Below are 13,227 nucleotides of genomic sequence, written 5' to 3'. Positions count from 1 at the left end.
ATGTCTACTCGAGTGAAAGTGGCATTTAGACATTGAAAAACAAATACCGGGGCCCAACTTATTCACCGACAGGAATAATAGTTATTTGTAGACTTTGAAAGAAAAGTTCAAGAAAAATTAATCCCTACCTAAACCATCTTTAAAAAAAAGTCCATGATTACAACATATCTATGATTAAAAATGTTCATGGTATTACCAATAAAATTTGAAGATGAGAAAAATATATAAGAAAGAGGAGGTGAATTGTGTATTAAAAAATTTATTTCTTTTTCTTAAATCTGTTTTAGAATCTGATATGTTAAGTTTAGATTCTGATCCAAGTATGAGTCTGACTTTAGAGTTAGTTGTCCACGGAATATAAACGCAAAAGTAAATAAAGAGGCACACAATATATCTTGATTTTCTCAATCTGAGAGTATTTCAGTCCCCTTGCACCACAAGAGATTTTCACTATAATCAACAGATTACAATTCGCTCAATCAAACTAGAAAGAGACTTTTGCTCAAGCCCTTAAGCAAGAGACTTCATTGTCTGAACAACCTGTTCAGGACTTCCTACTCAATCTCACAGAAAGAGACTTCTTACTCATTCAAACCCTGAAAGAGACTTCTTGCTCTTCCCTCAAGCATGAGACTTCAATGTCAAGCTATCCGGAAAGAGGGTTTTTACTCTGCCCTCAAGCATGAGACTTCAATGATCAATCATCAGAAAGAGATTTCTTTGCTCAAGCACTCAACAAGAGACTTTTTTGCTCAATCTAACAGAAAGAGACTTACTCTGAACACACCGGCTAGAATCTTCAAATTCTCTTAACAAAAGAGTATGATATTAACCTTGTGTTTATATGTTTGCTTCTTAGTTAAGCAGATACACAAAGATTTTACATTCTTGAGCTGAATATAAGTTGATTGCTCCTAAGTGTGGAAGAATGAAATTTTAAATATTCTTCTCTTCATGCACATATTTTCTTCTTTGTTGTGCTTTTATGTTCTGTTGATCTTCTTGATCATATTTACTCTACTCTCACACACATAACCCTTCTGGTTATATTTTCCATTTTCTATGTGTTTCTTTCACCTGTGTTTTTGTGTAACACAATCTCTCTCTCAATCCATTTATGTGAACTGATATCACAACCTTGTAAACTCAATCACATATTCTTCAACCCTTATTCCATTTATTTAATGTCTTCAATCTTCTTCTTAATTAGATACTGAGAATAGATTCGTTGAAGATTGAAACTACACATGGTACAAGTAGTCGTTGAAAGATCTTTAGCTAGAGCACGCAAAGTGTACTATAAACTCAGCAATCATAAAGACGTTGAGAGGAGTAGAGTAGAGTTCAGAACAGTTCCAGAGATAAGATCCTGACAATGTTACTTTTTGCTTGATTAGACATAAGTTAGTGTACGGTTCTCACGTGATCTTCTTTAGATAACTTCTGACTGAAGACTTATTCTACACGTTTGTTGAAACTTAATCTGAGTCATTTTTATCATTAAAATTAACTTTCGAAATCAGAGGTTTTTTATATAATTAGTTAAAGTATGATTAAAAGTTAAATTATGTCCTCAGAACCTGGTTGAAATGAGACTTCAGAGTCTTTAGTGCACAGGTTCCGAACCTTGCCTATTATCAGAGTCTTGATCAAAACTAATATGGATGAACACTTTTCGAGTTGTTGACTTGATATAAACAATATTCCTTTGAAGATGAATCTTCAGCACTGCTGATGAAGCTTGTTCAGAAGTTGCAAAGTCATTCCTTATGACAGAGTCTACTTGCTTCAAACTACTCCAGTCTTCAGAAGTTTTATGAACTTATGAATTTCAAGTAAGCTTAGGTTCATCATCTGAAATACATGAGTTGACTCTTCAGAGTATGAAGGCTTGGTTCTGATCCTTCAGATTCATAACATCTTTTCTTTTCTTTAATGATTCTTTTAAGTGATTAACTTGATTTATATCAAGGTTAATATCTTTTGATCCTACACACTTTAACAACCATTAGTAAACCCTATTGTGCTTTAAGTACTTTGTTATCATCAAAACCTTTTAGGGTATGAATAAAACTTGTTCCAACAATCCCCCCATTCTTTATGATGACAAACAAATGTATTTAAGAATAATGGTTGATGATTTAATTAACATAGTCTAACATCAGAGTTTGAGGTTTGTAAGCCCCCCCCCCCCCCTCCTCCTAAGTTATAAAATCCATTAAGGTGAAGTTTGTAAGCCCCCTATAAGTCTGATAGTCCATTAAGACGAGGTTTGTAAGATCCCCTTAACTCCTTATCTATGTCAATTGAATCCCATAATTTTAATCAACAAATTCTAACATCAGGGTCTGAGGTTTGTAAGCTCCCCCTGAATTTAACAGGCCTTTGGTTGAGGTTTGTAAGCTCTTCCTTTGGTCTGACAGTTCATTAAGGTAAGATTTATAAGATTTCCTTAAGTCCCGTATTTGTTAATCAAATTAGTCGTTCAAGCTCAGTAAGATAAATTGCTTAAATATAAATAACTTAAAGCTTATAACTCATAAGTTATTTTGGCAGAAACTACTTTATTCAAGTTGTGATGTTTTAATCTTTTCTTAAATATTCCATGCATTTTCTCCCCTTTCTCATTATCAAAAAGATTTTAAAAGAAAGAGAAAAACAAAAAAACTGAGAAAAATAAAAATAAATTTAAAACATTTAAAATGCACAAAATTTTGAAAAAGTTTAAAACACTGAAATATTTGGAAAAAAAGAATTTTAAGGATTAAAACAATTTAAAGTTTTTTCAATAATCTGAAAGAAAAGACAGTTAACCAAAGAAATTCTTTACTTCTTTTGGTAAATCACTACCGTTTCAATTTCCAAGAAGTAATTATGATCCAGTATGGCATGCTTAATTATGGATTGACTTTGAGAATTTCAAATGTCAGAAACTTAAACATGCAAAGTGTTTGATCTTCCTAAACTTTTTTTATAAAAGCACACAACATGTTTAAGTCAAATCACAAATCCACATTCATTCGACATATATTTGTTTCAAGATCAATACAACTTCTGAACAATCTTCTACTCCCATTGTTTTAGAGGTTCTATAATCTCTGAGGCAACTTCTGATCAGAAGGTCATACCCGCTAAAGAAATTCCTTCAACCTCTCTTCCTCAAGCACTAAACCCACAGAAGAAGATCAGTAGTAAGAAGAAGAAGAAGAAGTCCAAGAGAAGAAGAAGATTAAGAGAAGTGGTTTATTTTGATTCAGATGAAGAAGAGGAATTGAATTTAGATTGGGGAAACTTTTTCTACGCCTGAAGACCTAGGGATAATTAGGATTAATGTTATAAACATCTTTTTGTAATCATTCCATTAGTTCAATGAAGTTCTTTTCCCATCTTTTTAATCATAACTATTTCTTTTCAATTAAACAGATTAAGAAGTTCATGATTCAGAAAGAAAAACTCAACACTTTTAACTTGATAATTCTTTTTCATTTGATACATCCAATTAACCATAAAAATTGATTTGGTTATGCAATCAGAGGCTAAGAAATAATACATCAAATTAAACTAAGAATCAGAACATGCAAGTTTTGAGAAATATAAAATTACAAAGGAATAAACAAAATAAGAAGAAATACAAAAGATAAACTTAAGGACACATTGCCTGTCAAAGTTAAACAGAAGGCATTTCCTGAAGCTAGACATTAGAAAAATTTGCATTATCCCGATGTCAGCTATCGACTTCTTTCCTCAGATATTGAAGTAAATCTCATTCACATTTAAAACATGAAGAGGATAAATCTTCAATATCTGTGTTGAGAAGAAGCAGGAGATCTATTTTATCAAATTCCATTAAATCCAAGTTCTCAAGTGGTTTGACATCAGAAGATGATTCCAAACTACCATTTTTCGAGAACAAGAATTAGATATCTTCGATAGATCAGAGATATCCTTAAGAATACACTGAACTTGTTTTGAAACATGAACATCTAGAGTAACTCCATCAATTTCACAGTCAGTTGCATAAGAAGAAGAAGCTGAGGTTATGATGAAATGTACTTCAGAAGCATCAGAGAGGATGGCAAGCTTATCATCAGAAGCTTTAATCCAGAATTCTTTGGTCAAACTTAAGCATGTATGACCAAAGGTCCTTTTGGAGTAGCCATCCCAACCTTGTTTAGAAACACAACTTTGAAGATCATTTCCTGAGGCACTCATATCTTCAAGGTTGACAACCCTTTCATTGATGACAACCAATTGGTTTCTCAGGCCAAGAATAGATCTAGAAGTCATCTATGGTTAAGACAAAGGATTCAGGAAGAAGTTTTTTTTTTTAAAAAAATAGATGATTCTATGAGATGAGATACAAAAATATAAGAAGAAGGCCAAGTTAAGTAGAAAAAGGTCAATAAAAGCCAAAGGATAAAAGAAAAGTAAAAGAAAATATTTTGAAAATACAAAAGTTGAAGATCTTTTGCAAAGAACAACAAGAAATTAAAGAAAGTTTCAAGGAGAAAATGGCATGAGTTGACAAAGGAGAGATTGCAAGAGATTTAAGGAGATACATATCATTACTCCATAGATTCTGCACGTACAACTATAGAACATGCATGATAAATTTTCAAACCCGTGATTTTCTAAGTGAGACAGGTGTCAAAAAGATTTTTCACTTAAATGTTATTTGAAATTTCTTATTCATATGCCGAGTCTTAGAGTCTGATACATTTCAGAAGGCACACATCATCAGAGACTGCTCCAGTTCTTTAATGAGGCTACTTCTGATCAGCATCAGTCTTTGATACTTAGAAGCAAGCTTTTAAATGACCAGAAATAAAGATATACTTCAATTAGCCATAATATTTATCCAAAGGGTATAAACATTCTTTTCATAGGTTTGAAAATCCCCACATGAGTAAGTTATCCACACTGGTTAAGCTCAAATAGATTATATATAAATACCAATTACAAATAACCTATCATGCATAGAAGTTGTCTAAAAAATAATGAAGATGATTTACATACCTTTGTGCAGATTCTGAACATCCTTTGTAGATTCTTTTTGAGAAGAATCAGTCTTTAAGATTATTTATTATTGAAGTAGACTCATGTTCAACAAAGACTTAAACTTCAGAAGACTAGATACAATAACCCTCTTTTCTTTCTTCTTCTTTAAGTTAGGATCTGAAACATATGCTCTCCTTTTGTTGTCGGTTATAGATGTCCATCATCCAGGTTCCAGAATAAATGATTTCAAGTTTTACCTTAGTTTCTGTTTTTTTCTTAGAAAACTTGGATCCAGGGGTCTTAGGTATAGATTTTCTTACAACCTTTGACTTGAGAGTCTTAGGTTCTAAATTCCTTTCACCTTTTGACCTTAGGATCATAGTGTCTGGTTTCTTCAAAGCCACTAACTTTGAGATCTCGGGTTCTGACCTCTACAGAACTTTTGACCTTGAGGTCTCTGGTTCTCTTTCAATCAGAACTTTTGACTTCTCTATTATTGACTCTGGTGGGTTCATAACTATGATACTTTCAGCAACAAACACAAAATAGTCATTAAGCCCTTTATCAGCACAACTTAAAGAAGATGGTTCTGAGGGTTTCTTCCATGTTAAGGTTTTGAAATCAAAACATTTTTCATGAAATCCCAAACTTTCTCCTATGATATTTATTTCTCCATAGATCATGGAAGCAAGATTAGTTCTGTTAAGACCTATTGTCAAGAAATATTAAAGATTCATATGTTGCTCATTTAAAGGTTCCTGGGAATCATTTTTAGCTTGAGTAGCTAGATTTGTTTCCAATGTCTCAACAATTTCTTTAGAAGATTTCAATTCTTCTTTAAGAAAATCAATTTATTTCTTAACAGCCTTTATGTTCCATACCTAAACTTGACAACAACCAATGAGATCATGAGTAAGATCATAACAAGATAGGTTAGAATATACCTCATCTTCCTCATCAGATTTAGAGCCAAAACTTGACTCGGATTCTGAATTAGAAAGCGTGTGAGCCATCAGTGCAAGGTTGGCTTCTTCAACTTCTTTGTCTGAATCTTCTTCATCATCAAGTTCATCTTCCCTGATTTTGGAACTGGGACCTTTGAAGTTACAATTTCTACCCGAGGATCTCTTGTTTCTCTTGGTTAGCTGTTGAAACCTATTGATGAAGAATGTCATTTCCTCATCATCAGAGTCCCCATTAGAATCTTCTTCATCCTAAGCTGCTTTTGGTTTTCTGGATTTTGAGGATCTGGAAGTTTGACCAGTCTTCCTTATAAACAAGAGAAAGTGTTTGCAAGATATTTTATTGTTTTCTTTGAGTCAAGCTACAAAAGTTCTTAATCTTGCTCTTCCTTAACAAGAAGATCAATATTAAATCTTGATTCCTGCAACAAGCACATTTTCCCCCATGATCCAGTATTAAAGATTAAGGAATCCTTTCATTCTTACAAAGCAAGTGACTCAAAGAAGAAAAGGTTTCTTGAGTTCTTCAACAAGCACACTTATCCCATGAGTCGGTCTTAATGAATAAAAATCGTTTCATACTTACGAAACAAATGACTTAGAGTAGAAACAATTTTCTTGATCTCTTCAGTTCATCTTTATTTATCTTATGTAGTTTCCATTCTTTGACTAATGAAGGAAACTTCATTGAAAGCTGAAGCATTAACTGAATAGTTTTCTCACCAAATCTTTTTTGTTTCACTGTTAAGTGAAAAACGTACAACCAGACTCTGATGCCAACAGAATGCGGGGAAAATACACAAGAAGGGGGGAAGGGAGGTTGAATTATGTATTGGGAAATTTACTTCTTTTTCTTAAACCTATTTCAGAACCTGAGATGTCAAGCTCAGATTCTGATCCAAGTACGAGTCTGAATCATATCAGAGTCTAAATTCAGAGTTTGTTGCACAACGGAATAAAAATGTAGAAGTAAATAAAGAGACATACAGTATACCATGGTTCCTCCCAATATGATAGTAGTTCAGTTCCCTTGCAGCATAACATATTTTCACTCAATCAACAGATTACAATCAAGAGACTTTTCCTCAATCCCCAAGCAAGAGACTTTATTGCTTGAACAACCTGTTAATGACTTCCTGCTCAATTCTAGGGAAAGAGACTTCTTGCTCAATCAAACACTATAAGAGAATTTTTGCTCTGCCCTTAAGCATGAGACAGCAACTCTCAATCTATCTAGAAAGAGACCTCCTGCTTTTCCCTCAAGCATAAGACTTCAATGCTCAATCATTAGAAAGAGACTTCTTTGCTCAAGCACTCAGCAAGAGACTTCTTTGCTCAATCTAGCAAAAAGAGACTTTCTCTGAGCACAATGGCTAGAGTCTTCAGTTACTGTTAACAAAAGAGTCTAGTATTAATCTTATGTTTATATGTGTGCTTCTTAGTTAAGCATATACACAAAGGTTTTACACTTTAGAGCAGAATATAAATTGATTGCTCCTAAGTGTGGAAGAATGAAGTTTTAAATCTTCTTCTCTTCATGCACATATTTTCTTCTTTGTTGTTCCTTTCTGTCCTGTTGATCTTCTTGATCATATTCACTCTACTCTCACACACTTAATCCTTCTGGTTATATTTTCCATTTTGTGTGTGTTTCTTTCACCTGTGTTTTTGTGTAACATCGTCTCTCTCTCTCAACCCATTTTTGTGAGCTAGTATCACAACCTTGGGAACCCAGTCACGTATTCTTCAACCCTCATTCCAATTATTGAATGTATTTAATCTTCTTCTTAAATAGATGCTGAGAATATATTCGTTGAAGATTGAAACTAAGCATGGTACAAGTAGTCGTTGAATACCTTTAGCTAGAGCATATGTAGTCTACTATATAATCAGCTACCATAAAGACGTTGAGAGGACTAGAGTAGAGTTCAGAACATTTGGAGAAATAAGTTCCTGACAACGTTACTTTTTGCTTGATTAGACATAAAGTAATGTATGGTTGTCACATGATATTCTTTAGATAACTTCTAACATGAGAATTCTTATAGACGTCTATTGAAGCTTGATGTGAGTCATTGTTATCTTTAAACTTAACTTCCTAAATTAGAGGCTTTTTATAGAATTAGTTAAAGCATGATCAAAAGTTAAATTATGTCTTCATAACCTGGTTGATGAGACTTCAGAGTCTTCAGTACACAGGTTCTGAACCTTGCCTATTATCAGAGTCTTAATCAGAACTAACCTGGATGAACACTTTCAGAGTTGTTGACTTGATATAGACAATATTCTTTGAAGTTGAATCTTCATAACTGCTGATGAAGCTTATTCAGAAGTTGCAAAGTCATTTCTTATGACAGAGTCTGCTTGCTTAAAACTACTCCAGCCTTCAAAGGCTTACTGAACTTGTGAATTTTAAATAAGCTTAGGTTTATCATCTGAAATACTTGAGTTGATTCTTCAGAGTCTGAAGGCTTGGTTCTGATCCCTCAGATTCATAACAACTTTGTTTTTCGTTAATGATTCGTCTAAGTGATTTTTCTCACCACCGTGCAATGAAGCATGACATGTTCAACATTTTTGTTTTCCCTGAGACAAAACACACAAATTTTATCTGACAGATGAACAAGAATTCCTCTACTTTCCAACTTACTTCTTGCTGAAAGACAGTCTTGCACAAACCTCCAACTGAAAACCTTTACCTTGTAAGGAACTAAGGACTTCCAAATACACCTCACTTCCAATCTTATTTTATTTGTCAGTACACTTGTTTCATTTTCTTGTAACATTTTTGCATTACAAGAACTAACCGAAAAAGAATGGTCAAAAGGTCATACATCTCTATCAGTTTGTGATAAAATTGGGGAAACAACAAGAATTAAATTTTCCAAGGCCTCCATCTGCTCTTGCTTTATAAAATTATCAACAATGACATTCCTTGAAACATTCCAATGCCAACTCAACCCACCTCATTCCCTCATGCCTGCGACATTCACATCAAGAGCCACACTTCTATGATAGAGTTCCAGAAATTAACTTGCAAAAGTAACTGAACTTAGCCATTTAACTGTCCAGAAAATATATCTAGCACCATTGCCCAGTTTAAAAGTCACTAACTAACGTAATCCAACAGAGTCAACTGAACCCACCACTGATATGAGATCCCTCTACCACAAAGAATCCAACTTCTTTCCTCTATTATCTTCAATACACCATAAAATCTTACTTAGACACCCATACCTAAGTTGAATGATCTCAGACCAAAGAGCATGTTCCTCAAACAAAATTCTCTAGATCCACTTACTCAGGAGGGACTTATTAAAGCTTGCAATGTATTTTATCCCCAATCCACCCTCCTATTTAGATCTACAAATCAATTCCCAACTTATCCAACACACACCTCTTTTATTACATATACCGTTCCACAAAACATTTCTTTGAATTTCTATGAATTTCATTGATGACTTCAGCTGGTATTTTAAAAAAGAAAATATTGTATATATGCAATTTAGATAACATTCAATTGATAAGTGTCATCCTCCCTCCTACGGATAACAACCTACCCTTCTATGTTGATAATTTAGCCTTCACAATATTCATCACTGGCTTCCAAAAGTTTATAAGTCTATGATTTCCCCCTATACAAATACCCAGGAATGTAAACAGGATCTTATCAATCCTACACGACATGGAAAAAGCCTCCATCCCCAAAAAATAGTCATATACACCACAACGATACAACTTACTCTTCCACATGTTAATCCTTAACCCTGACAACATCTCAAATGCCCTTAAAATAGCTTTTAAAGCCCACACATTATCCCATGAACTTTACCCCACAAATATCGTATCGTCAGCAAATTGGAACAGGCTATATGATACTTGTTCACTCAAACAAAAAGGTTTATACATACCCACTGTGATAACCTCACTGACCAATCTTGCCAAACCTTCTGCTATTATTGTGAATAAGAATGGAGACAAAGGATCTCCCTGTCTCAAACCTCTGCTGCTGTGGGACTCCCATTTACCAATATAGACATTGAACTGGTAAAAATTCCTGCCTCCATCTTGTCCATCCACTTATGTCCAAACCCGATTTTCCTCAACATCTTCCTCAAAAAATCCCAATCGACACACTCATATTCTTTTTGGAAGTCTACTTTAACCAGCATACAATCTTTCCATTTCCTTTTAGCATAATCCAATACTTTGTTAGTAACCAACACATTATCAAGGATTTGCCTACCCGAAATAAAGGTCGTTTGATTGCTTGGTATAAGATTACATATAACCTTACTAAGCCTATTTTCTAAAAATTTGGTTATCACTTTATATAGACTCCCAATTGATAACGCGAAAATGCATCAGATATTTGCCTTGATTTACACTCAAAGATCATACCATTTTAATTAATATTCCGATTATTCCGCAAGTATTCGAGTTGTTTTTGCAGGTATTTAAATCTCCAAGCATTAATGAGCAAAATGTAGAAAAGGAAGAAAAAGAAGAAGAAACAGATGAGAAATCACAGGAAAAAGCAGAAAACCAGAATGCAAAAACTGTTGATGACGACCGTCACAAGCTTCATGACGACCGTCACGACCCAGCCTGGGACGACCGTCACAGGCCCATGACGAGCGTCACACGACCAGATTTTACGCTTTGAAATAGTCAGCCAGAGGCACCCAAACGTGCCTAAATTCTCTCCAACAACAAGACTCCCCCGTGGATTCCTCATTCAACCAGTCTTCCTTAAATTTCTCAACCGCCAAGACCTACCAAGGCAATATATAAAGGACCAAAGTTTGAAAAAATTGGAACATCTACACTTACGCTCTGCAATTGAATTTTTTACAGCATTCTAGCTTTTTAGTTATTTTCTTTTTTCAGCAACTTTGTTTCCGTTGCCTTAGTTCATTTGCCATTCTTTTTAGAATTTCCTTTTTCTCTTTTCCTTTTTGTTTTCCAGTTAGCCATAGTAGTAGTTTCCTACAATGGGGAACTACTACACTTTATTTAATTTAGTAAGCAATTGTATTGAAGAAGCAGAATCCTACCGACTTGTGGAGGACTGCTCAAGTACTCCAAGATTCGCCTACTCTGTTACTTCAATTACCAGGTTTTTATCAAATTATTATTATTTCCTTGTTATTATTATAATTATGCTTGCTGCAATGTTAATCTGTTTAAGCTTTGTGTTTGCTTTATTTAACATGTCCGGCTAAATTACTGGTATCGGTATGTAACAATTTAATTAGATGGGATTTAATAATAATCGGTGAAAACTCTTTTTCTCAAACAATCTTTTAGGCTGAGGTTTTTAATTTAAATGTAATTAACTTTATCACAAAAGCGTGAGAAGCTATTTAATACGATTTTGCCACGAGAGTGGGAAATTAACTAAGGTGAGAACCAACAATCGCGAGAGCGTGAGGCTCGAGCTGGATAGTAAAAATTAGGCATTGAGTTTAAAAACAGCGAGAGCACTTTAAAAGCAATTAGAAATTATTTATTTTCAAAAAGTAATTTTAACTTCAAATGGGACAGCGAGAGCGTACATTCTGACTTAAAGTTATATGTCGAATCAACAATCACGAGAGTGTGAGATAGAGCTTTTTAAATAAATATTTTTTACTGAGAGATATTTGGCATTTAAACTATTCACCGGTGACTTATAGAATCCCTGACAATTAATGTGTTGCATACTGATTCCTTCCATCAATTCTTTCTTAAAACTAAATTTCCCTTAGATTTACTATTCTGCACCCGAACTTCTACTAATCATTCCCTTAGCTAAACATAGTGACGTTAGTAACACTAGTTTGACCATAGGTCCTTGTGGGATCGATATCTTTTAAAACTAAAGCGATTGGACTGTGCACTTGCAGTCAAGTACCCGGTAGACTATATTTTATATATAGTCACGACAAGCATCAAGTTTTTTGCGTCGTTGTCGGGGACCTGTTTTAGTCGAATAGTGCAATTCTTTCATTGCACGGTATAGACTAAGGTAAAAATAAAAACTAATTTACTCTCCCTTATTTCCCCGATTGTATGCCAAGTACTCGTTCATAAGGCGATAACTTAGCACCACCGGTCCCAGAGTTAGAGCGTTTCTTATACGTAAGACCCCGAATACACGAATATCAACAAAAGTATGATATTCCCGATATCTTCTCTCCTTCTAAACCAGAAGAAAAACCAACCATGGCTGAAAAAGGACCACATAATCGTCCTCTTAAATTCTACGCTACCCCGTCCCAACAAGAACCTCACAACAGCATTGTTGCCCCCGCTATCGATCGAAACGATTTCGAGCTGAAACCCTCATTATTATCAGCCGTCCAACAACATCAATTTTCCGGAAATCCTACGGATGATCCTAATGAACACCTGACCAAGTTTTTGCAGTACGTAGACACTGTAAAGGCGAATGGTGTATCTCAAGATGCGATAAGACTGTGTCTCTTTCCTTTCTCACTAAGAGACAGAGCTTGGGCTTGGCTGCAATCCTTGCCCTCCAACTCCGTTACAACATGGGAAGAACTGAAGAATGTTTTCTTATCCCGATATTTCCCGCTGAGCAAAATTGCTATGCTGAGAGCTCAAATCAACGGATTCAGGGAAAAAGATGTAGAATCTCTCTACGAAGCGTGGGAGAGATACAGGGACATGATGAGGATATGTCCACATCATAGTCTCGAAGACTGGGTGATCATTCACACATTTTACAATGGGCTTCTGTATAACACAAGACTGACAGTAGATGTTGCCGCAGGCGGTGCACTTATGGACAAGCCATACAATGAAGCATATCAACTCATGAAAACATGGCCCAAATCCATTGCCAATGGGGAGATGAAAGAACTCTAGTGGAAAAGTCCCAGACAAAGGGTGGAATGTATGAAATCAGTAGCCTTGACCATGTTCATGCAAAGGTAGATGCCCTTGTTCAAAAATTAGATAACTTGACCATACCACCCACAGCCACCGTGGTTGTTGTAACTCCAAATTGTGAGTTATGTGGAAACCCTGGACACACTGCACAAGAATGTCAAATATTAGCAAGAGTCCCAACCGATCAAGTGAATTACACACAATGAAATCCATATTCGAATACCTATAACCCAGGTTGGAAAAACCATCATAATTTCTCGTATAAGAATAACAATGCCTTGTATGCACCTGGCCAAGCACCAGCTGTTCCGCTTGGATATCAAAAGCCAGCTAATAATGCTCCTAACACGCCTAGGAAGTTGAACCTGGA

General features: G+C 34.9%; 1 non-coding gene across 1 annotated transcript; it reads right to left on the bottom strand.

Moving 5' to 3' along the window:
• Positions 1-12,554: 12,554 nt before the first annotated feature.
• Positions 12,555-12,661, bottom strand: LOC127109036 (small nucleolar RNA R71). The gene has a single exon (XR_007796523.1). It is a non-coding gene; the product is annotated as a small nucleolar RNA R71 (small nucleolar RNA).
• Positions 12,662-13,227: the final 566 nt, after the last annotated feature.

The sequence above is a fragment of the Lathyrus oleraceus genome, chromosome 7 (assembly GCF_024323335.1).
Source record: "Lathyrus oleraceus cultivar Zhongwan6 chromosome 7, CAAS_Psat_ZW6_1.0, whole genome shotgun sequence".
Lineage (NCBI taxonomy): Eukaryota > Viridiplantae > Streptophyta > Magnoliopsida > Fabales > Fabaceae > Lathyrus > Lathyrus oleraceus.
The sequence above is the reverse complement of the archived record's forward strand: the minus strand, read 5'-3'. Positions and strand labels throughout refer to the sequence as shown.